Source organism: Macaca fascicularis, chromosome 16 (assembly GCF_037993035.2).
Source record: "Macaca fascicularis isolate 582-1 chromosome 16, T2T-MFA8v1.1".
NCBI lineage: Eukaryota > Metazoa > Chordata > Mammalia > Primates > Cercopithecidae > Macaca > Macaca fascicularis.
Genome location: NC_088390.1, coordinates 4844623 through 4865930, shown reverse-complemented (window position 1 = coordinate 4865930; position 21308 = coordinate 4844623).

The window sequence follows — 21308 nt, the reverse complement described above, 5'->3', positions numbered from 1 at the left end:
AAAACATCCAGTGGGACTAACTTCAGGTGCAGTTTGGTCCAGAAGTTCAGGATGTCATCAGTGTTCTTGTTTTATTTCTCTGTTATTCTCTCTGCTGTTCCTTTTTTGGCTTTCACTTCCTCCTTAAGTGGGATCCTCCTCCTGACTGTAGTATTAGCTGCAGCAGTGCCAGACCTTATGTCTTTACACCCTACCACCAGGAGGAAGAGAATCTCCTCCCATAGCTTTTCCTGAGGAGACAGGACGTTTCTTTCCCATGTACCCCTGAAAATTTCTCTCTGGTGCAGATTGGGTTCTATGTCTGTCTCTTACACAGATCACTGTGGCCAGAGGGTAGAACATGCTGTATTAGTCCATTCTCACACTGCTAATAAAGACATACCCGAGACTGGGTACTTTCTAAAGGAAAGAGGTTTAGTTGACTCACAGTTTAGCATGGCTGGGGAGGCCTCAGGAAACTTACAGTCACGGTGGAAGGGGAAGCAAACATGTCCTTCTTCACATGGGGGCATTCCAGCACAGGGGGCGTTGTCAATTCCATCTAAGCCCCCAGGCTGGGAAATTAAGAGCACTTTCAGGAAGGAGGAAAGACAGAATGAATGATGGGGAGGCATCCAACAAATATTCTCTCCAGGGAATCTGTCTAAAGTCTGGGGCTCCATACTCACTGCTGAGTAGCACACGCTTGACCTAGTATGTGACAGAGATAGTGAGTTAGTCCCATTCTTCTGTTTTTATTGTGGTAGTAGACTTTGTAGTCTGCTGCTGAAGGCACATGGCTGCTCAGCTAAAGACTATATTTTCGGCCAAGCACGGTGGCTCACGCCTGTAATCCCAGCACTTTGGGAGGCTGAGGCAGATGGATCACCTGAAGTCAGGAGTTTGAGACCAGCCTGGCCAACATGGTGAAACACTGTCTCTACTAAATTTCAAAAATTAGCCAGGCATCTGTAATCCCAGCACTTTGGGAGGCCAAGGCAGGTGGATCACCTGAGGTCGGGAGTTTGAGACCAGCCTGACCAATATGGAGAAACACCATCTCTACTAAAAATATAAAATTAGCCGGGCATAGTGGCACATGCCTGTAATCCCAGCTCCTCGGGAGGCTGAGGCAAAAGAATCACTTGAACCTGGGAGGCAGATGTTGCAATGAGCCGAGATTGAACCACTACACTCCAGCCTGGACGACAGAGCAAGACCCTGTGTCAAAAACGACAACAACAACAACAACAACAACAACAACAACAACAACATAAAACCCTATTTTTTCTAACTTCTTTTGCAGCTGTGGCCATGAGTTGTCACACAGTTATGGCTTATGGGAAGGAATGTAAATGATTTGATCAACTTTGTTTTTTTTTTTTGTGAGAATGCTGCTACTTGATCTTACCTTACTGCAGTGTTGGTTTTAAGGAATAATGCAGATGTTTTCTGTAAGTTCTATGAGATTCCCACAATACAGTATTTATTTTAATTCATTTATAATTTCAGCTTTTATTTTAGATTTGGGGGTACATATGCAGGATTGTCATAAGGGTATATTGTGTGATGCTGAGGTTTAGGAACATGATTAATCCTGTCACCCAGGTACTGAGCATAAAACCCAGTTGTTTTTTTGTTTTTTTGTGTGTTTTTGAGACAGCGTCTCACTTTGTCACCCATGCTGGAGTGCAGTGGCACGATCCCAGCTCACTGCAACCTTGGCCTCCTGGGTTCAAGCGATTTTCCTGCCTCAGCCTCCCGAGTAGCTGAGATTACAGGCGCATGCCACCACACCTGACTAATTTTGGTATTTTCAGTAGAGATGGGGTTTCACCATGTTGACTAGGCTGGTCTCGAACTCCTGACCTCAGGTGATCCACCCACCTCTGCCTCCCAAAGTGCTGGGATTACAGGCATGAGCCACGGTACCTGGCCAGAACCCAGTAGTTTCTTCAACTCTTTCCCCACTCTCTCCCTCCTGCTCTGGAGTCCCCCGTTCCCCAGTGTCTATTGTTTACATTCTTTTTTTTTTTTTTTTGAGACAGAGTCTCGCTCTGTCGCCCAGGCTGGAGTGCAGTGGCCAGATCTCAGCTCACTGCAAGCTCCGCCTCCCGGGTTTACGCCATTCTCCTGCCTCAGCCTCCCGAGTAGCTGGGACTACAGGCGCCTGCCACCTCGCCCGGCTAGTTTTTTGTATTTTTAGTAGAGACGGGGTTTCACCATATTAGCCAGGATGGTCTCGATCTCCTGACCTCGTGATCCGCCCGTCTCGGCCTCCCAAAGTGCTGGGATTACAGACTTGAGCCACCGCGCCCGGCCATATTGTTTACATCCTTATGTCTATGTGCACCCAATGTTTAGCTCCCACTTGTAAGTGAGAACATGCAATATTTGGTTTTCTGTTCCTGTTTTAATTTGCTTAGAATAATGGCCTTCAGCTGTATAGTCCATGTTCATATATAGGAACACTCAGTATTGCCAAGATGTCAGTTCTGGCTGGGCGCGGTGGTTCATGCCTGTAATCCCAGCATTTTGGGAGGCAGAGGCGGGCAGATCACGAGGTCAGGAGATTGAGACCATCCTGGCTAACACAGTGAAAACCCATGTCTACTAAAAAAAAATACTTCATTAAAATTAAAAACTTCTACTGGGCATGGTGCCTAACGCCTGTAATCCCAACACTTTGGGAGGCCAAGGCAGAGGGATCGCTTGAGCCCAGGAGTTCAAGACCAGCCTTGGCAAAATAGTGAGACCCTGTGTCTACAAAAAATTTTAAAAATTAGCCAGGTGGGGGGTGTGGGCTTCTGGTCTCAGCTACTCGGGAAGCTGGGGTGGGAGGATCACTTGAGCCTGGGAGGTTGAGGCTGCAGTGAGCTGTGATTGTACCACTGCACTGCACCACGGGCGACAAAGCAGATCTTGTCTCAAAAATAAATAGATTAAAAACTTCTTCTCTGCGAAGACACTATCAAGAGAATGAGAAGACAAGCCACAGAGTGTGAGAAAATATTTGCAAAAGAGAAACCTGCTAAAGAACTATTATCCAAAACATACAAATAAGTTTTTTTTTTTTGTTTTGTTTTTTTGAGATGGAGTCTTGCTCTGTCGCCCAGGCTGGAGTGCATTGGTGCAATCTTGGTTCACTGCAACCTCCGCCTCCCGGGTTCAAGAGATTCTCCTGTCTCAGCCTCCCAAGTAGCTGGGATTATAGGCACCCACCACCATGCCCAGCTAATTTTTTGTATTTTTAGTAGAGATGGGGTTTCTCCATATTGGTCAGGCTGGTCTCCAACTTCCAACCTCAGGTGATCCACCTGCCTCAGCCTCCCAAAGTGCTGGAATTACAGATATGAGCCACCATGCTCAGCCTCGTTTTTTTTTTTTTTTTTTTTTTAGACAGAGTGTCTGTCACCTAGGCTGGAGTGCAGTGGTGTAATCTCAGCTCACTGCAACCTCCGCCTCCCGGGTTAAAGTGATTCTCCTGCCTCAGCCTCCCGAGTAGCTGGGATTACAGGCGCCTGCCACTACGCTCTGCTAATTTTTTTGTATTTTTAGTAGAGACAGGGTTTTGCCATGTTGTGCAGGCTGGTCTCGAACACCTGACCTCAGGCAATCCACCCGCCTCAGCCTCCCAAAGTGCTGGGATTACAGGCATGAGCCACTGTGCCTGGCCTAAAACTCTCAAAACAATGAGTTGTTGAAAACAAATGACCCAATTAACAAACGGGCAAAAGACCGGAAGAGGCATCTCTCCAAAGGAGATATACAGATGGCAAATGAGTATATGTCATCCACATCATATGTCATTAGGGAACTGCAAATTAAAACAACAGTGAGATACCACTATACACCTATCAGAATCGTCAAAATCCAAAACATGACAACATTGAAGCTGGCAAGGATGTAAGGCAACAGGAACTCTCATTCATTGCTGGTGACAAAGCAAAATGGTACCACCACTTTGGAAGAAAGTTTAGCAGTTTCCTTCCTCTTCTTCTTCTTCTTATTTTTTTTTTTTTGATGGGGTTTCATCATGTTGCCCAGGCTGATCTTGAATTCCTGACCTCAGGTGATCCACCTGCCTCAGCCTCCCAAAGTGCTGGGATTGCAGGTGTGAGCAACTGCACCCGGAAGACAGTTTCTTACAAAACTAAATGCACGATAACCATAGGATCCAGCAATCCCATTCTTTGGTGTTTATAACCAAATGACTTGAAAACTTATGTTCACACAAAAACCTGCACACAGGTGTTTACAAAAACTTTACTCATATTGCTAAAACTTGGAAACAATCAAGATGTCCTTCAGTAGGTGAATGGATAAACTGTGGTACATCCAGATAATGGAACATTACCCAGTGCTAAGAAGAAATGAACTCTCAAGCCCTGAAGAGACATGGAAGAAACGTATATACATATTACTAAGTGAAAGAAGCTGATCTGAGGCCGGGCGCGGTGGCTCACGCCTGTAATCCCAGCACTTTGGGAGTCCGAGGTGGGCGGATCACAAGGTCAGGAGATCAAGACCATCTTGGCTAACATGGTGAAACCCCATCTCCAGTAAAAATAAAAAAATTAGCCGGGTGAGGTGGAGGGCGCCTGTAGTCCCAGCTACTGGGGAGGCTGAGGCAGGAGAATGGCGAGAACCCGGGAGGCAGAGCTTGCCGTGAGCAGGGACCGTGCGCCACTGCACTCCAGCCTGGGTGACTGAGCGAGACTCCGTCTCAAAAAAAAAAAAAAGTGAAAGAAAATCCATCTCAAGGGAGAAAAAAAAAAAGCTGATCTGAAAAGGCTACAAATATATGACTTTCTGAAAAAAAAACAGAACTCTGAAGACAGTAAAAAGGTCAGCAGCAGCCAGGGGTTGTCAGGGAGGGGAAGGAGGAATAAACAGAGCACAGAGGATTTTAGGGCAGAGAAACTTCTTTGTATATCATGATGGTGCGTCATTATATATTTGTCTAAACCCATGGAACGTGCAACACCAAGAGCGAATACTAATGTAAACTGTGCTATGGACTTTGGCTGATAATGACATGTCAATGCAGTTCACTGGTTGGAACAAATCTATCACTCTGGTGCCAGATGTTGACAGCGGGGGAGGCTGTGCATGCGTGGGGGTAGGAGTATAAGAAAACCCTGTACTTGGCCAGGCGCGGTGGCTCACGCCTGTAATCCCAGCACTTTGGGAGGCCGAGGCAGGCAGATCACGAGGTCAGAAGATCGAGACCATCCTGGCTAACACGGTGAAACCCGTCTCTACTAAAAATACAAAAAATTAGCCGGGCCAGGTGGAGGGCGCCTGTAGTCCCAGCTACTCGGGAGGCTGAGGCAGGAGAATGGCTTGAACCTGGGAGGCGGAGCTTGCAGTGAGATTGCGCCACTGCACTCCAGCCTGGGCGACAGAGACTCTGTCTAAAAAAAGGCCGGGCGGGGTGGCTCAAGCCTGTAATCCCAGCACTTTGGGAGGCCGAGGCGGGTGGATCACGAGGTCAGGAGATCGAGACCACCTGCCTAACATGGTGAAATCCCGTCTCTACTAAAAAATACAAAAAACTAGCCGGGTGCAGTGGCGGGCGCCTGTAGTCCCAGCTACTCGGGAGGCTGAAGCAGAAGAATGGCGTAAACTCGGGAGGCGGAGCTTGCAGTGAGCTGAGATCCGGCCACTGCACTCCAGCCTGGGCGACAGAGCGAGACTCTGTCTCAAAAAAAAAAAAAAAAAAAAAGGAGAAGAAGAAAAGAAAACCCTGTACTTTCTGCTCAATTTTGCTGTGAACCTAAACCTGCTTTAAAGAGGCTGAGGTGGGCAGATTACTTGAGGTCAAGAGTTTGAGACCAGCCTGCAAAACATGGCAAAACCTCATCTCTACTAAAAATACAAAAATTAGCCAGGTGTGGTGACGTATACCTGTGATCACGGCTACTCGGGAGGCTGAGGCAGGAGAATCACTTGAACCCAGGAGGCGGAGGTTACAATGAGCCGAGATCACAACACTGCACTCCAGGCTGGGTGACAGAGCAAGGCTGTCTCTAAATAAATAAATAAATAAAGGCTATTAAGAAAAAAAAAACTTCAGAAAGATAACATGCTTTAAAACGGAAATCAAAAGGAACTGATGTATTAAGCATAGAAACAAAGTAGTGAAGCAAAAATTTGTTAGTGAAGACATCAATTTTGTTGACACTATTTGGTAAAACAAGAATGTGTCAGCAGCTTAGAAGAAAATCTCGGAGACAGTAGTGGAGCACTTTTTAAATAAATTCTGCTTCTCCAATGCCCTCGACAGTACAGAGGACAGTAACACAGACATTGATAGAAAGTGATTCGGAAGAGTCAGGCTTTAAAGATGTTTTTGGAATATTTTAATCATATTATTTTTGTTTTTGTGTATGCACCAGAATTAGATTTTTTTAGTGGTCTGAAAGAACTTTCAATTAGCATAAAATAAAACTCGAAGTGTTAAGAAAGCATTGTATCATAGTTTGGCCAGGCACTGTGGCTCATGCCTGTAATCCCAGCACTTTGGGAGGCTGAGGCAGATGGATCACTAGAGGTCAGAAGTTTGAGACCAGCCTGGCCAACAATGGTGAAATGTCCTCTCTTCTAAAAACACAAAAATTAGCCAGGCATGGTGGCGCACACCTGTAGTCCCACCTACTTGGGAGGCTGAGGCAGAAGGATCACTTGAACCTAGGAGACAGAGGCTGTAGTGAGCCAAGATGATGCCACTGCACTCCAGCGTGGGCAACAGAGCGAGACTGTCTCAAAAAAAAAAAAAAAAAAAAAAAAAAAAGCTTGTATTATAGCTTAACTGTTTGCATTTTTTCTTAGTGGCACATAAAATAATGATGTGTAACAATTGAAGGTATTTAATTCAGTGAAATGCAATATCGAGTATCCTCTGTGTAACATGCCTAGTTGTGGACCCAGTGGATACAGCACTAAACTTGACAGATGAGGTACCTCTTTGTAGTTTATATTATAGTTTGGGGAGACAGGCAGTAAACTAGAAATTAGAGGTTATGCTAAATTATATGAAGGAAATAGGGTGATGTGAGAGAGTGACTGGGAGGCAGCTACTCAAGATTTGCTGGTCAGGGAATCAGAACTACCCTTAGACATGGGCAGGAGGGGCTCTTACTTGGCTGTCTGCTTAGTTCAGTACTTCTCAAACCGTGGCTTCATACAGATTTCCTGAAGATGGTGTTAAAAGCAGATTCTGGGCCCGGCGCGGTGGCTCATGCCTGTAATTCCAGCACTTTGGGAAGCCGAGTGGGGGCGAATCACCTGAGGTCAGGAGTTTGGGACTAGCCTGGCCAACATGCTGAAACCCCATCTCTACTAAAAATACAAAAATTGGCCGGGCGCGGTGGCTCAAGCCTGTAATCCCAGCACTTTGGGAGGCCGAGACGGGTGGATCACGAGGTCAGGAGATCGAGACCATCCTGGCTAACACGGTGAAACCCCGTCTCTACTAAAAAATACAAAAAACTAGCCGGGCGCGGTGGCGGGCGCCTGTAGTCCCAGCTACTCGGGAGGCTGAGGCAGGAGAATGGCGTGAACCCGGGAGGCGGAGCTTCCAGTGAGCTGAGATCTGGCCACTGCACTCCAGCCTGGGCAACAGAGCAAGACTCCGTCTCAAAAAAAAAAAACCAAAAAAAAAAAAAAAACAAAAATTAGCCGGGTGTGGTGGTGGGCGCCTGTAATCCCAGTTACTTGGGAGGCAGAGGCAAGAGAATTGCTTGAACCCAGGGGGCAGAGGTTGCAGTGAGCCGAGGTGGCACCACCACACACTGCACTCCAGCCTGAGCAACAAGAGTGAAGCTCCACCTCAAAAAAAAAAAAAAAAAAAAAAAAAAAAAAGCAGATTCTGATTTAGTAGGTCTTGGGTGAGAGGAGGTACTGAGCATCGCTAACAAGCTCCCAGGCAATGCTGCCAGTGCTGTTCCCAGGGCCACACCTTGAGTACCAGGATGCAGAGGGCCCTGCATATCACAAGTACCGCAACACCCCCCCACCATTTTTGGTTTGGAGAAAGGTTTTTGAAAATTCAGTAACCGACCGCGCAAATGGGAATTGTGGAAGAGAAATGCGTGAGTTGAAGCGGATGCGAAGCAGAGAGTCTGCAGGTGTGAGGGTGGATGAGTTTTGTCAACCACGCGGAGCCTGGGCGCAGAGCAGCTTCTGCCCCCGCTGCCCCAGCCGCGCTGCGCTAACCCTTAGGCTTGCTGGGAGCGGCCCCGCTCCAGGGAAGGGTTTGGTTGCTTTAACGTCTGGATTGTGAGGACGGTCCCAGGGGAGCAGACTAAGGGTGTGAATCGGGGCTGGGGCTTGGGCATGACTTGTTTTATACATTGAAGTAGTGAGACTTCTGACATGTACACCTGTATTTGAGCTGCTGTCCTGGGCCCTACAAATATTAGCAGTGGCCAGCAGAATATGATCATAATAATAATGGGCCGGGCGCAGTGGCTCACTCCTGTAATCCCAGCACTTTGGGAGGCTGAGGTGGGCGGATCACGAGGTCAGGAGTTCAAGACCAGCCTGGCCAATATGGTGAAACCCTATCTCTGCTAAAAATACACAAAATTAGCAGGGCATGGTGGCGCACGCCTGTAGTCCCAGCTACTCAGGAGGCTGAGGCAGGAGGATCACTCAAACCCGGGAGGTGGAGGTTGCAATGAGCCGAGATCACGCCACTGCACTCCAGCCTGAGTGACAGAGAGAGACTCTGTCTCAAAAAAAGGAACATAATAATGGTTAACCTATATGCCAGACTCTATGCTAACTCCCATTTTAGATATATATGCACATACATACGCACACACAAATATACACACACATATATATAAATTTAACTCCCATATATGTATGTGTGCATATGTGTATATATGTGTATATGTGTGTGTGTGTGATTTTTTTTTCTTTGAGGCAGGGTCTTGCTTTGTTGCCCAGCTGGAGTGCAGTAGTGCCATCAGAGAGCTATGATGGTGCTCCGATAGCCTCCACCTCTCAGACTCCCGAGTAACTGGGACCACAGGTCCACACCACCATGTGAGGCTAAATTTTTTTCAAATTTTTTGTAGAGACAGAGTCTCCCTATGTTGCCCAGGCTGGTCTCAACCTCCTGGGCTCAAGCAGTCGCCCACCTCTGCCTCCCAAAGTGTTAGCATTGTAGGCGTAAGCCACCATGCCCAATTTTATTTATTTAAAAAAAAAAAACGGCTGGGCACGGTGGCTCATGCCTGTAATCACAGCACTTTGGGAAGCCTAGGTGGGCAGATCACGTGAGGTCAGGAGTTTGAGACCAGCCTGACCAACATGGTGAAACCCCATCTCTACTAAAAATACAAAAAATTAGCCAGGTGTGGTGGTGTGCGCCTGTAATCTCAGCTACTCGGGAGGCTGAGGCAGGAGAATCACTTGAACCTGGGAGGCGGAGGTTGCAGTGAGCCAAGATCATGCCATTGCACTCCAACCTGGGCAACAAGAGCAAAACTCTGTCTCAAAACAACACCACCACCACCACCACCACCACCATGACCACCACCACCAACAACAAAACCAACCCAATTTGGTAGTGTCTGGAGAAGGGATTGTAGAGGAGAGGAGTGGAGGGAGGGAGACCAGTGGTGAGAAAGCTATCACAGTAGTTCAGGGGAGAAACGATGTAGGTGTAGACCAGGGGATATGACCACTGGGGTCACTGATGGGTTAAATATAGAGATAGTGGAGAGAAAGAAGGAAGTCAAAGATGGTTTCTAAATTGGGAGCTTGAGCAACCAAATAGATAGTGGTTTTGTTTCTTGAAGTGGGGAAGTTAAAACCATGGAAGAGGGTGGGCGCGGTGGCTCACACCTGTAATCCTAGCACTTTGAGAGGCCAAGGTGGGTGGATCACGAGGCCAGGAGATCGAGACCATCCTGGCTAACACGGTGAAACCCCGTCTCCACTAAAAATACAAAAAGTAGCCAGGCATGGTGGCAAGTGCCTGTAGTCCCAGCTACTCGGGAGGCTGAGGCAGGAGAATGGCGTGAACCTGGGAGACAGAGGTTGCAGTGTGCCGAGATCGCGCCACTGCACTCTAGCCTGGGCAACAGAACAAGACTCCGTCTCAAAAAAACATAAATAAATAAAATAAAAAATAAAAAATAAAAAACCATGGAAGTGGGCCAGGTGCAGTGGCTCACCCTGTAATCCCAACACTTTGGGAGGCCAAGGCAGGCGGATCACCTGAGGTTAGGAGTTCGAGACCAGCCTCACCAACACGGAGAAACCCCATCTCTACAAAACACAAAAAACAAAATTAGCTGGGCGTGGTGGTACATGCCTGTAATCCCAGCTACTTGGGAGGCTGGGGCAGGAGAATCGCTTGAACCCAGGAGTCGGAGGTTGCAGTGAACCGAGATCACGCCATTGCACTCTAGCCTGGGCAGCAAGAGCGAAACTCTGTCTCAAAAACAAACAAACAAAAAAACCCCAAAGAACCATGGAAGTGAAGGTTGTGAATGAAGACCCAGGAATGAGAGTGATGCTTTTCCAAGGACCCATGAATTGCCACTGAAGGTGTTTGGCAATGTGACCTGGGTAGGAGTGGGGGTTGAATGCTCTCTGAGCAAGGCAAGGCCAGAGTTATCAGCTCCTGAGAACTAGATCGAAGTGAGTACCAGATGGAGTCATTAGAAGGGAAACCATCTCAGATGGTAAAGATTGTTTGAAATCAGATTTTTCCATAGAAACCCTGCAAATATAGCCCTTTGACATTTCTCTCTTCTTCCTTCTCCTAGCTCAGACTCCTGGAGAGCACGAGACCAGAACTTGTTCGCCCTCCTCTGTATATCTGCGGTGAGCAGACACTGACATGCCAGAAAACAAGAAAAATGCATTTGGCTGTAATATTTGCAAGACCCAAGAAGATACTGGCAATAAATTTATTTCCATAGAGGAAGGGGTTGATGTTTTATGAGAGAGGGCACTCAGTCTCAAAAAAAAGAAAGAAAGAAAAAAAGAAACTAAATAGTTAGAAATACCCAGGGAAACTGTCAGAAATATAATTGTAGTGGGAAACTGTAATATAATTCTCTTCTGCAAAGTAAGAAAAATATACAAAGTATGAAGGAATAGAGAATCTTAATGATAAAGTTGATTGATTAGTTAGCCTCTCTTTCAACAAATATTGACTAAATGATGTGTGCCAGGCTCCTTGCTGGATACCAGGAAGATACCAGTCATAAATACATCATCAGTGAACATCCTGAGCCTCCATCCTCTTGGAGCATGTACTTAAGTGATATTTATTTAACTTAGTATCTCATGAATGGCGAATCTATCTTTTTCAATGCCAATAAAACATTTACAAATCTTGGTCAAATATTAGGCCGTGAAGGAGATACGAAATTCCCCAATCTTGAAATTGTACTGGACACATACTCATAATGCAATAAACCAGAAATTTCTAATGTTTAAGTGACAGAAATCAACCTCTTAAAAAATCCCAAAACAGTTCTAAATAATTCTTTGATCAGTGAGAAAATTCAAATTGCAAATACAGATGATTATAAACAGACAATGAGGCGAGGCTTGGTGGCTGATGCCTGTAATCCCAGAATTTTGGGAGGCCAAGGCAGGAGGGTTGTTTGAGGCCAGGAGTTCAAGACCAGCCTAGGCAACATAGTGAGACCCCTGTCTCTCCAAAATAAAAATTTCTTTAAATTAACCTGGCCTGGTGACATGCACCTGTAGTCCAGCTGCTCAGGAGGCTGAGGCAGGAGGATTGCTTGAGCCCAGGAGGTTGAGGCTGCAGTGAGCCAAGGTCACACTATGGGGCACAAATAACAATAGATTGTTAAGAGCGTGTTGTTATTGTTGTTTTTTAAGAGACAGCATCTCACTATGTTGCCCAGGCTGATCTTGAACACCTGGCCTCAAGGAATCCTCCTGGCATGGCCTCCCAACATGCTGGGTTTACAGGCATGAGCCACAGCTTTATAATTATTATTATAAAAATAATAATTATTATTATTTTATAACGAACTAAGCTTGGTGTTAGGGGCTTCTCATACTTGTTTTATATAATCCTCACAACCAACCTAGGGTAGCACCCTGTTGCTGAGGAGGTACTCAGTAAATATTGTTGAATGAGTGGATGTGGCTCAGAGTTGAAGTAAGTTGCCTGGCCAGGTGTGGTGACTCGCACCTGTAATCTCAGCACTTTGGGAGGCGGAGATGGGGAGGATCCGTTGAGCTAAGGAGTTCAAGACCAGCCTGAGCAACATAGGGAGACCCCTGTCTGTATTTTTTTTTTAAGAGACAAAAAAAGTCCGCCGTACCCGGCCTTTTTTTTTTTTTTTTTAAATAAAGTGACTTGCCTAAGACTACACAGCAGAAATTAATCAAGCTGGGGCTTGCACTGAGGAGGCCTGCTTAGTTCTGTGGTTGTAACTGCCATGCGACTGGATCAATGTGGTTGTCGAAACATGCAGATAGGAAGAGCTAATGATTAAAGATGGCTTTAACCAAAACCTTTTTTTGTTTTGAGACGGAGTTTCTCTCTTGTTGCCCAGGCTGGAGTGCAATGGTGTGATCTCGGCTCACTGCAGGCTCTGCCTCCCCGGTTCAAGTGATTCTCCTGCCTCAGTCTCCTGAGTAGCTGAGATTACAGGCATGCACCACCATGCCTGGCTAATTTTGTATTTTTAATAGAGATGGGGTTTCTGCATGTTGGTCAGGCTGGTCTCGAACTCCTGACCTCAGGAGATCCGCCTGCCTGGGCCTCCCAAAGTGCTAGGATTACAGGCGTGAGCCACCTCGTCCGGCCACCAAAACAATTTTTTCTGAGGCTTTTTGCTTACTTGCTTGTTACTTCTTTCTCTCTTCCCTCTCTCCTTTTCTTTCTTTCACACCAGAAAGAAAGTACTCACTTTATACCAGGCGTTGTTCCACATTCTGGGGATTCAGGTGGGAGAGGTAGGCAATAAACAAGTAAACCAGCTGGGCACAGCGGCTCACGCCTGGAATCCCAGCACTTTGGGAGGCCGAGGCAGGTGCATCACCTTAGCTCAGGAGTTCAAGACCAGCCTGGACAACATGGTGAAACCTCGTCTCTACTAAAACTACAAAAATTAGCCAGGCACAGTGACATGTGCCTTAGTCTCAGCTGTTCGACCTTGTCTCAAAAAAACAAAACAAACAAAAAAGCTGAGGGAGGGGAGATGTGACAAGAAGAAGAAGGTGATGGACAGTGGAAATGTGGAATGGTACATGGACTACAGAGCCTGAGAGGTGAAGGATTGTCAGAGTGAGGGTACCAGAGAAGTGGATGAAAAGGTGGATACTGGTGGGATGTCTGTCCTCAGGAGGTTGGAATGGGCTGTTACTGACCACCACAGGGTCCAGGGTTTGACCGTGGGAGTGCGTGGCTGAGGTGGGGTGGAGGAAAATATTGTACCGAAGGGCAGAGGACAAGGAACTGAGTGGGGGTGGCGGTGTTGGTTGGATTGCCTAGGTGGATGTCTGAGTCCACACAAATAGAAACGTGATTAATGGTGGAGACGTAAATTTAAGCCAAATGCTTAAGCCTTTGATGAAGCTGGTAGATGTTGGAAGATGATTGCAACAAGGAGGGTCAATGGATGGTACAATCTGTTGGCATGTGCTTTAAAGATGCTTTGGCACAGAAAGACAAATATCACACTGGCGCGGTGGCTCACGCCTGTAATCCCAACACTTTGGCAGGTTGAGGCAGGCGGATCATTTGAGGTCAGGAGTTTGAGACCAGCCTGATCGGCATGGTGAAATCCCCTCTCAACTAAAATATGAAAATTAGCTGCATGTGGTGGGGGGCACCTGCAGTCTCAGCTACTCGAGAGACTGAGGGAGGAGAATTCTTGAACCCAGGAGGTGGTGGTTGCAGTGAGCCGAAATCAGCCACTGCACTCCAGCCTGGGCAACAGAGTGAGACTCCCTCTAAAAAAAATAAACTAAAATTAAAAAAAAAAAGACCAGGTGTGGTGGCTCACACCTGTAATCCCAGCACTTTGGGAGGCCGAGGCGAGTGGATCACGAGGTCAGGAGATTGAGACCATCCTGGCTAACACGGTGAAACCCCGTCTCTACTAAAAATACAAAAAAATTAGCCGGGTGTGGTGGCGGGCGCCTGTAGTCCCAGCTACTCAGAGAGGCTGAGGCAGGAGAATGGTGTGAACCCGGGAGGCAGAGCTTGCAGTGAGCCGAGATCGCACCACTGCACTCCAGCCTGGGCGACTGAGTGAGACTCCGTCTCAAAAAAAAAAGAAAAAAGAAAAAGACAAACATCACATGTTCTCACTTGTTTGTGGGATCTAAAAATCAAAACAATTGAACCCACGGAGATAGGGAGTAGAATCATGGTTACCAGAGGCTGGGAAGGGTAGTGTGTGTGGGGGGTGGGGATTGGGGGCAGGGAGGAGAGGAGGGTTGTGGGGGCGGTAGGGATGGTTAATGAGTACAAAAAATAGTTTGAATAAGGTCTACTATTTGATAGCACAACAGGGTGACTGTAGTCAATAATAATTTAATTGTATATTTAAAAATAACACAAAGCGCATAATTGGATTGTTTGTAGCAGAGGATAAATGCTTAAGGGGGTGGATATGGCATCTTTTATGATGTGATTATTACACATTACATTCTTGTGTCGAAACGTCTCTTGTACCCCATAAATATATATACCTACTATGAACCCAGAAAACTTTTTTTTTTTTTTTTTAGACGGAGTCTCGCTCTGTCGCCGGGGCTGGAGCGCAGTGGCTGGATCTCAGCTCACTGCAAGCTCCGCCTCCCGGGTTTACGCCATTCTCCTGCCTCAGCCTCCTGTGTAGCTGGGACTACAGGCGCCCGCCACCTCGCCCGGCTAGTTTTTTGTATTTTTTTAGTAGAGACGGGGTTTCACCGTGTTCGCCAGGATGGTCTCGATCTCCTGACCTCGTGATCCGCCCGTCTCGGCCTCCCAAAGTGCTGGGATTACAGGCTTGAGCCACCGCGCCCGGCCCCCAGAAAACTTAAAAATAAAAAAATTTAAAACAACAGATGCCTTTGCTTTGTTCTGGAGAGAGGAGAAATGTTTTGGAAGGGGCAGCTGCCTCACCTGCAGGTATGTGGAGGCTGGGAGAAAAAGGAAATAGCTGCTTCTTTGGAGCGTTGAAAGGGAGCAATGTCTTTGGGGAAAGAGCCAGGTTCCTGTAAGAGCAAGAAGGCAAACAATGTTGGCCAGGATGGTCTCGATCTCCTTACCTTGTGATCCACCCGCTTCGGTCTCCCAAACTGCTGGAATTACAGGCATGAGCCACCACGCCCAGCCTATACCATTTATTAAATACTTACCATGCTGAGAACTCTTCTAAGAATTTGCATTTATTAATTGCCTTTGTCCTCACAAGTTCTGTGGAATAAGTACAGTTAATACCGCATTTTACAGATAAGGAGACAGACACGGAGAGGTTGAGTCACTTATCCAGCATATGAAGTTAAGTTGGGAGCCTTGATTTAGACTCAGGTGATGTGGACCCCTAAGCCTCAAATTTTATCTTTTTGTTTTTTTTTTGAGATGGAGTTTCACTCTGTCGCCCAGGCTGGAATGCAGTGACAGGATCTCGGCTCACTGAAACCTCCACTTCCCAGGTTCAAGCGATTCTCCTGCCTCACCAGCCTCCTGAGTAGCTGGGATTACAGGCATGTGCCACCATGTCCAGCTAATTTTTGTATTTTTAGTAGAGACAGGGTTTCACCATATGGGTCATGCTGGTCTCGAACTCCTGACCTCAGAGATCCACCCGCCTTGGCCTCCCAAAGTGCTGGGATTGCAGGTGTAAGCCTCCGTGCCCGGCAAACTTTAACATGTTCGATTCCATCTCCCATTGTAGTGGTGAAGTGGGCAGTAGAGATCTTACCTGAAGCTCTTGGAGCCCTGTGGGTCTCCCTTAAGTTCCTTAATATATTTCAAAGAAAACTTGACAGAGTGTTTCTGATTTTTTGCATGGCCAATCATCAATGCCTGCTATAAGAGAGAATGGTTCCAGCTGGGCGAGGAGGCTGGTGCCTACAATCACAGCACATTGGGAGGCTGAGGCAGGAGGACTGCTTGAGGCCAGGAGTTTGAGACCAGCCTGAGCAACATAGCAAAAACCCTGTCTCTACAAAAAATACAAAAAATTAGCCGGGTGTGGTGTTGTGCACCTGTAGTCCCAGCTACTCGGGAGGCTGAGATGGAGAATCACCTGAGTCTGGGAGGTTGGGGCTGCAGTGAGCCAGGACCACATCACTGCACTGCAGCCTGGGCAACAGAGTGAGACCCTGTCTCAAAGAGAGAGAGAGGCCAGGCGCAGTGGCTCACGCCCATAATCCTGCTTTGGGAGGCCGAGGCAAGCAGATCCCCTGAGGTCAGCAGTTCAAGACCAGCCTGGACAACATGGTGAAACCCCATCTCTACTAAAAATATGAAAATTAGCCTGGTGCGGTGGTGTGTGCCTGTAGTCCCAGTTACTTGGGAGGCTGAGGCACGAGAATCTCTTGAACCTGGGAGGTGGAGGTTGCAATGAGCTGAGATCCCACCACTGTACTCCAGCCTGGATGACAGAGCAAGAGTATGTCTCAAAAAGGGGGAAAAAAAAAAAAGAGAGAGAGGGCGAGACAGAGACAGGCTTCTGAGAAGGAAGGGCTTCCATAGCAAACATTTGTTAACTATCCTAGGAAATTGCCTCATTTTCCCAGAAGTGGTATGGCGAAGGGGTTAAAAGTGCATATTCTAGAGCCAGATTGCCTGTATTTGTTCACAGCCTACTTGTTACATTATCTTCACCTCCCTGTGCCTCAGTTTTCTCATCTGTAAAATGGGGGGTAATATAATAACATCTGACTTAAGTTTGTTGTGTGAGGAATAGACTGATAAATGCCAAGTGATTAGAACACAGTCTGGCACAGAGTAAGCACTATATGAATGTTTGCTACTTGTAATTTCCATGTCAGACCAGTAAAGTTTGGATCTCAGAAGAGTTTCTCCAGACTTTAATTCTAAATCTGCTCATGAGCACTCAGTTAGTAACCAGATGAGTCCAGGTTCAAACCAGGTTTGTTTAAATTCATAGTTCATGGTTCACCTGTCAGCAATTGATTGAACAACTAGACAAAAACCAGTAAGGAGACAGAAGAACTCAACAACATCATAAACAGGATGCAGTAAATACTTATAGATCATTCCACGCAATGACTGGAGAATACCTATTCAAGTACTCATGCAACAGATACCAAGAGAGTGCATGTATCCCGGGCCATCAAACCAACCCCAATATATTTTAAAAAATTGAAATTGGCCAGGCACAGTGTCTCACGCCTTAATCTCAGCACTTTCGGAGGCCAAGGAGGGTGGATCCCCTGGGGTCAGGAGTTCGAGACCAGCCTGGGCAACACGGTGAAACCCTATCTGTATTAAAAATACAAAATTAGCCGGGTGTGGTGACGCATGCCTGTAATCCCAGCTACAATGGAGGCTGAGGCAGGAGAATCGCTTGAACCTGAGAGGCGGAGGTTGCAGTGAGCTGAGATTGCACCATTGCACTCCAGCCTAGGCAACAAGAGCGAAACTCTGTCTCAAAAAAAAAAAAAAAAAGGGCCGGGCGTGGGTGGCTCAAGCCTGTAATCCCAGCACTTTGGGAGGCCGAGACGGGCGGATCACGAGGTTAGGAGATCGAGACCATCCTGGCGAACACGGTGAAACCCCGTCTCTACTAAAAAAAATACAAAAAACTAGCCGGGCGTGGTGGAGGCGCCTGTAGTCCCAGCTACTCAGGAGGCTGAGTCAGGAGAATGGCGGGAACCCGGGGGGCGGAGCTTGCAGTGAGCTGAGATCCGGCCACTGCACTCCAGCCCGGACGACAGAGCCAGACTCCGTCTCAAAAAAAAAAAAAAAAAAAAAAAAAAAAAAGAAAAGAAAAAAATAAAAAGAAAAAAGAAAAAATATTGAAATCATATAGAGCCACAATTTGGGGTTCCTTGGGATTCTCAATGCCTCTCAAAACCACACTGACACTGTGTCCCCTGAGAAACGGGGGATCCCCCTCCTCGTGTGACACTGATTCCAGGGATTCAGGTGCTGTGCTGTGTTTGTGCCCTGCTGACCTTCCAGAGGCTCTATACAGCCAGGACTCCTTCAGCCTCTGCCTGTGGTTCCTCTTGTAGGGCTCAGAGGCGGGGTTGAAACTAGCTTCCCAAACAGATCCATGCTGCCCTTCCCATCCCACCACACTTCTTTTTTTTTTTTTTTTTTTTGAGATGGAGTCTTGCTCTGTTGCCTAGGCTGGAATGCAGTGGTGCAATCTTGGCTCACTGCAACCTCTGCCTCCCAGGTTCACGCCATTCTCTGCCTCAGCCTCCCGAGTAGCCGGCATTACAGGCATCTGCTACCACGCCCAGATAATTTTTGTATTTTTAGTAGAGACAGCGTTTCACCATCTTGGCCAAGCTGATCTTGAACTCCTGACCTCGAGATCCACCCACCTCAGCCTCGCAAAGTGCTGGGATTACAGGTGCGCCCGGTGGCTCCTCTCTTCTTTACCTGTCTAACTCCTGCGTGTCCTTCAGGTCACTGGTTGGATGTCATTTCCTCCTGGTAGCCTTTGCTGACAGCTGTGAGGCTGTCTTAAGTGCCTCTGATATACCCCTAAGAGTCTGTAACTCATTATTGTACCAATTACACTGTACCGTTATTTTATGGTTACTTCTCTGTTTATTCCAGGCTTCCCTCTAAGCCAGACACTTTCAGATTTCTTTTTTTTTTAAGTAGAGATGAAGTCTCAGTATGTTGCCCAGGCTGGTCTTGAACTCCTGACCTCAAGTGATCCTACAACCTCAGCCTCCCAAAGTGCTGGATTTACAGGCCACTGCACCCAGCCTTTCAGATGTTTTGAACATGGTCCACAGTAAGAAATACATTTTACATCAGAATGCAGCACATACACATATAAGCATATATTGTATGTATAAGTAAAACAAATGTTTCACAAAAGTTATTAATTGTACATGTGATACATATTTTTATCTATTCTATTTCATTAAAAAGAGATGCTGCTTGAGGCTCACTAAATTGACTTCATGACCCACACAACATTGTATAAACCTGCATTTTGGAAATCTTGTCCTGGGCTAGGGGTTGGCAGACTTTCTGCAAAGGGCCTGTTCATAAATATTTCAGACTTTGTAGGTCATGTAGTGTTTCTGCTGCAACTGCAGCACTCAAACCCTGCCATTTGCATCCTGAAAGTAACCACAGACAGTACATAAAGAGATGGCTGTGGCTCTGCTTCAATATAAATTTATAGACACTGCAATTCGAATTTGGAATAATTTTCTCATGAAATCTTTTTTTTTTTTTTTTTTTTTTTTTGAGACGGAGTCTCGCTCTGTTGCCCAGGCTGGAGTGCAGTGGTGCAATCTCGGCTCACTGCAAGCTCCGCCTCCCGGGTTCACGCCATTCTCTCGCCTCAGCCTCCTGAGTAGCTGGGACTACAGGCGCCCGCCACCGCGCCCGGCTAATTTTTTATTTTTGTATTTTTAGTAGAGACGGGGTTTCGCCACGTTAGCCAGGATGGTCTCGATCTACTGACCTCATGATCCGCCCACCTTGGCCTCCCAAAGTGCTGGAATTACAGGCATCAGCCACCGCGCCCGGCCGTGAAATCTTCTTATTAGCTTACGGGCCATGCAAAAACAAAAGGTGGGCTACATTTTGTTTACTGTATCCTGGAAGTAAATGCTGGAAGCCGTAGTTTACTGATCCCTGCCCTAAACTGTAAGCTTTATGGAGGCAGAGACCATATATGTCTTTTTCCCTCATTGCATCGCTAAGGTTCGGCACAAAGCCTCGTGCATTCAATCAATAGTTGGTAAGTGAATTATTAAAGAGCAATTTGTATATTAAGCATTTTTATTACAAAAGTACTTGTGTTCGTGGAAGAAAAATGAGCAGTCCAGTGAAACAAAATGAATAAACAAATCCTTATTAACCCCACCGCTGGGAGATAACCACATCCTTTCCTATTGTTGTGTAATAGATGTCAGGAATGACGAAAAGATTATTTATTGGCCAAGGGAGTGGTGAAAAGTTCTATTTTTCATCAGTCCACCAGAGACCCAGACTTCCCCTTTCCGGCTGTAGGAGGTGAAGCTGAGAGAAAAGATGAGGAGGGAGGGTGGAAAGTATGGGGGAAAAGCAATCTGATAAGCAGTTAATGAGCTCCTACTGTATGCTGCCATATGCCTGGCCAGGCTAGACCCTGGGGGATAGAGGTAGCACCCATCCCCTCTGGGTTGACAGTTGAAAGGGTAGACAAGAAATTATAAGTGTGATAAAGGTCATGAAAGGGGATATGCAAGGTGCTATAAGGGCTTAATAGGGAGAGGGGTGTCTAACCTCATATGGGGTCAGGAAATTCTTCCTTTCTTAAGGAAGTGACATTTAGGCTGCCACCTAGGCTAAGAATTAGTTGAGCAAGAACATGGGAAGTTCTGGCCAGGAGCAGTGGCTCATACCTGTAATCCCAGCACTTTGGGAGGCTGAGGCAGGCAGATCACCTGAGGTCAAGAGTTCGAGACCTGCCTGGCCAAGATGGTGAAACCCCATATATAAAAAAAATTAGCTGGGCGTGGTGGCGGGCACCTGTAATCCCAGCTACTGGGGAGGCTGAGGCAGGAGAATCACTTGAACCCGGGAGGCAGAGGTTGCAGTGAGCCAAGATTGTACCACTGCACTCCAGCCTGGGCAATAAGAGCGAAACTCCGTCTCAAAAACACAACAAAACCAAAAGCACATGGGAAGTTCCACAGTGAGAGAGCGCATCCTTATTTAGAAGCATCTGGCTGCAGAGTTGACAGGGGAAGGAAATGGCATGAGATCAGCCTGCAGAGATTGGCAGGAACCACATCAGCAGAGCCTTGTCATCTCCATCTTCTAACTACCCGTTGACAGGAGCTGAAGAAGATAAGTGAACACATTAAAAACACCCTGAGGAAGTAGTCAGCCAGCTCCAGAGTGAGGAACATTCTACGAGACAAATGATTCTGCGTCTTGCCAAATCAGTGTCATGAAATAAAAAATAAAAGTCAAGGAGGTATGTTATAAAATGAAAGAGACTTAAGAGTAACATCAACAGGACTTAATTGTTCACCTTAGTCCCTTGGTTAAGGTGGTATCTCCCGGATTTGTCCTCTGTCTTTCCCTTTCTATACTTAGTGACTGAAATCGTTAAGGCAGCCCACACTGTAAGAGCTAAGGGAAGTCACTGAAGGGACTGAAGCAA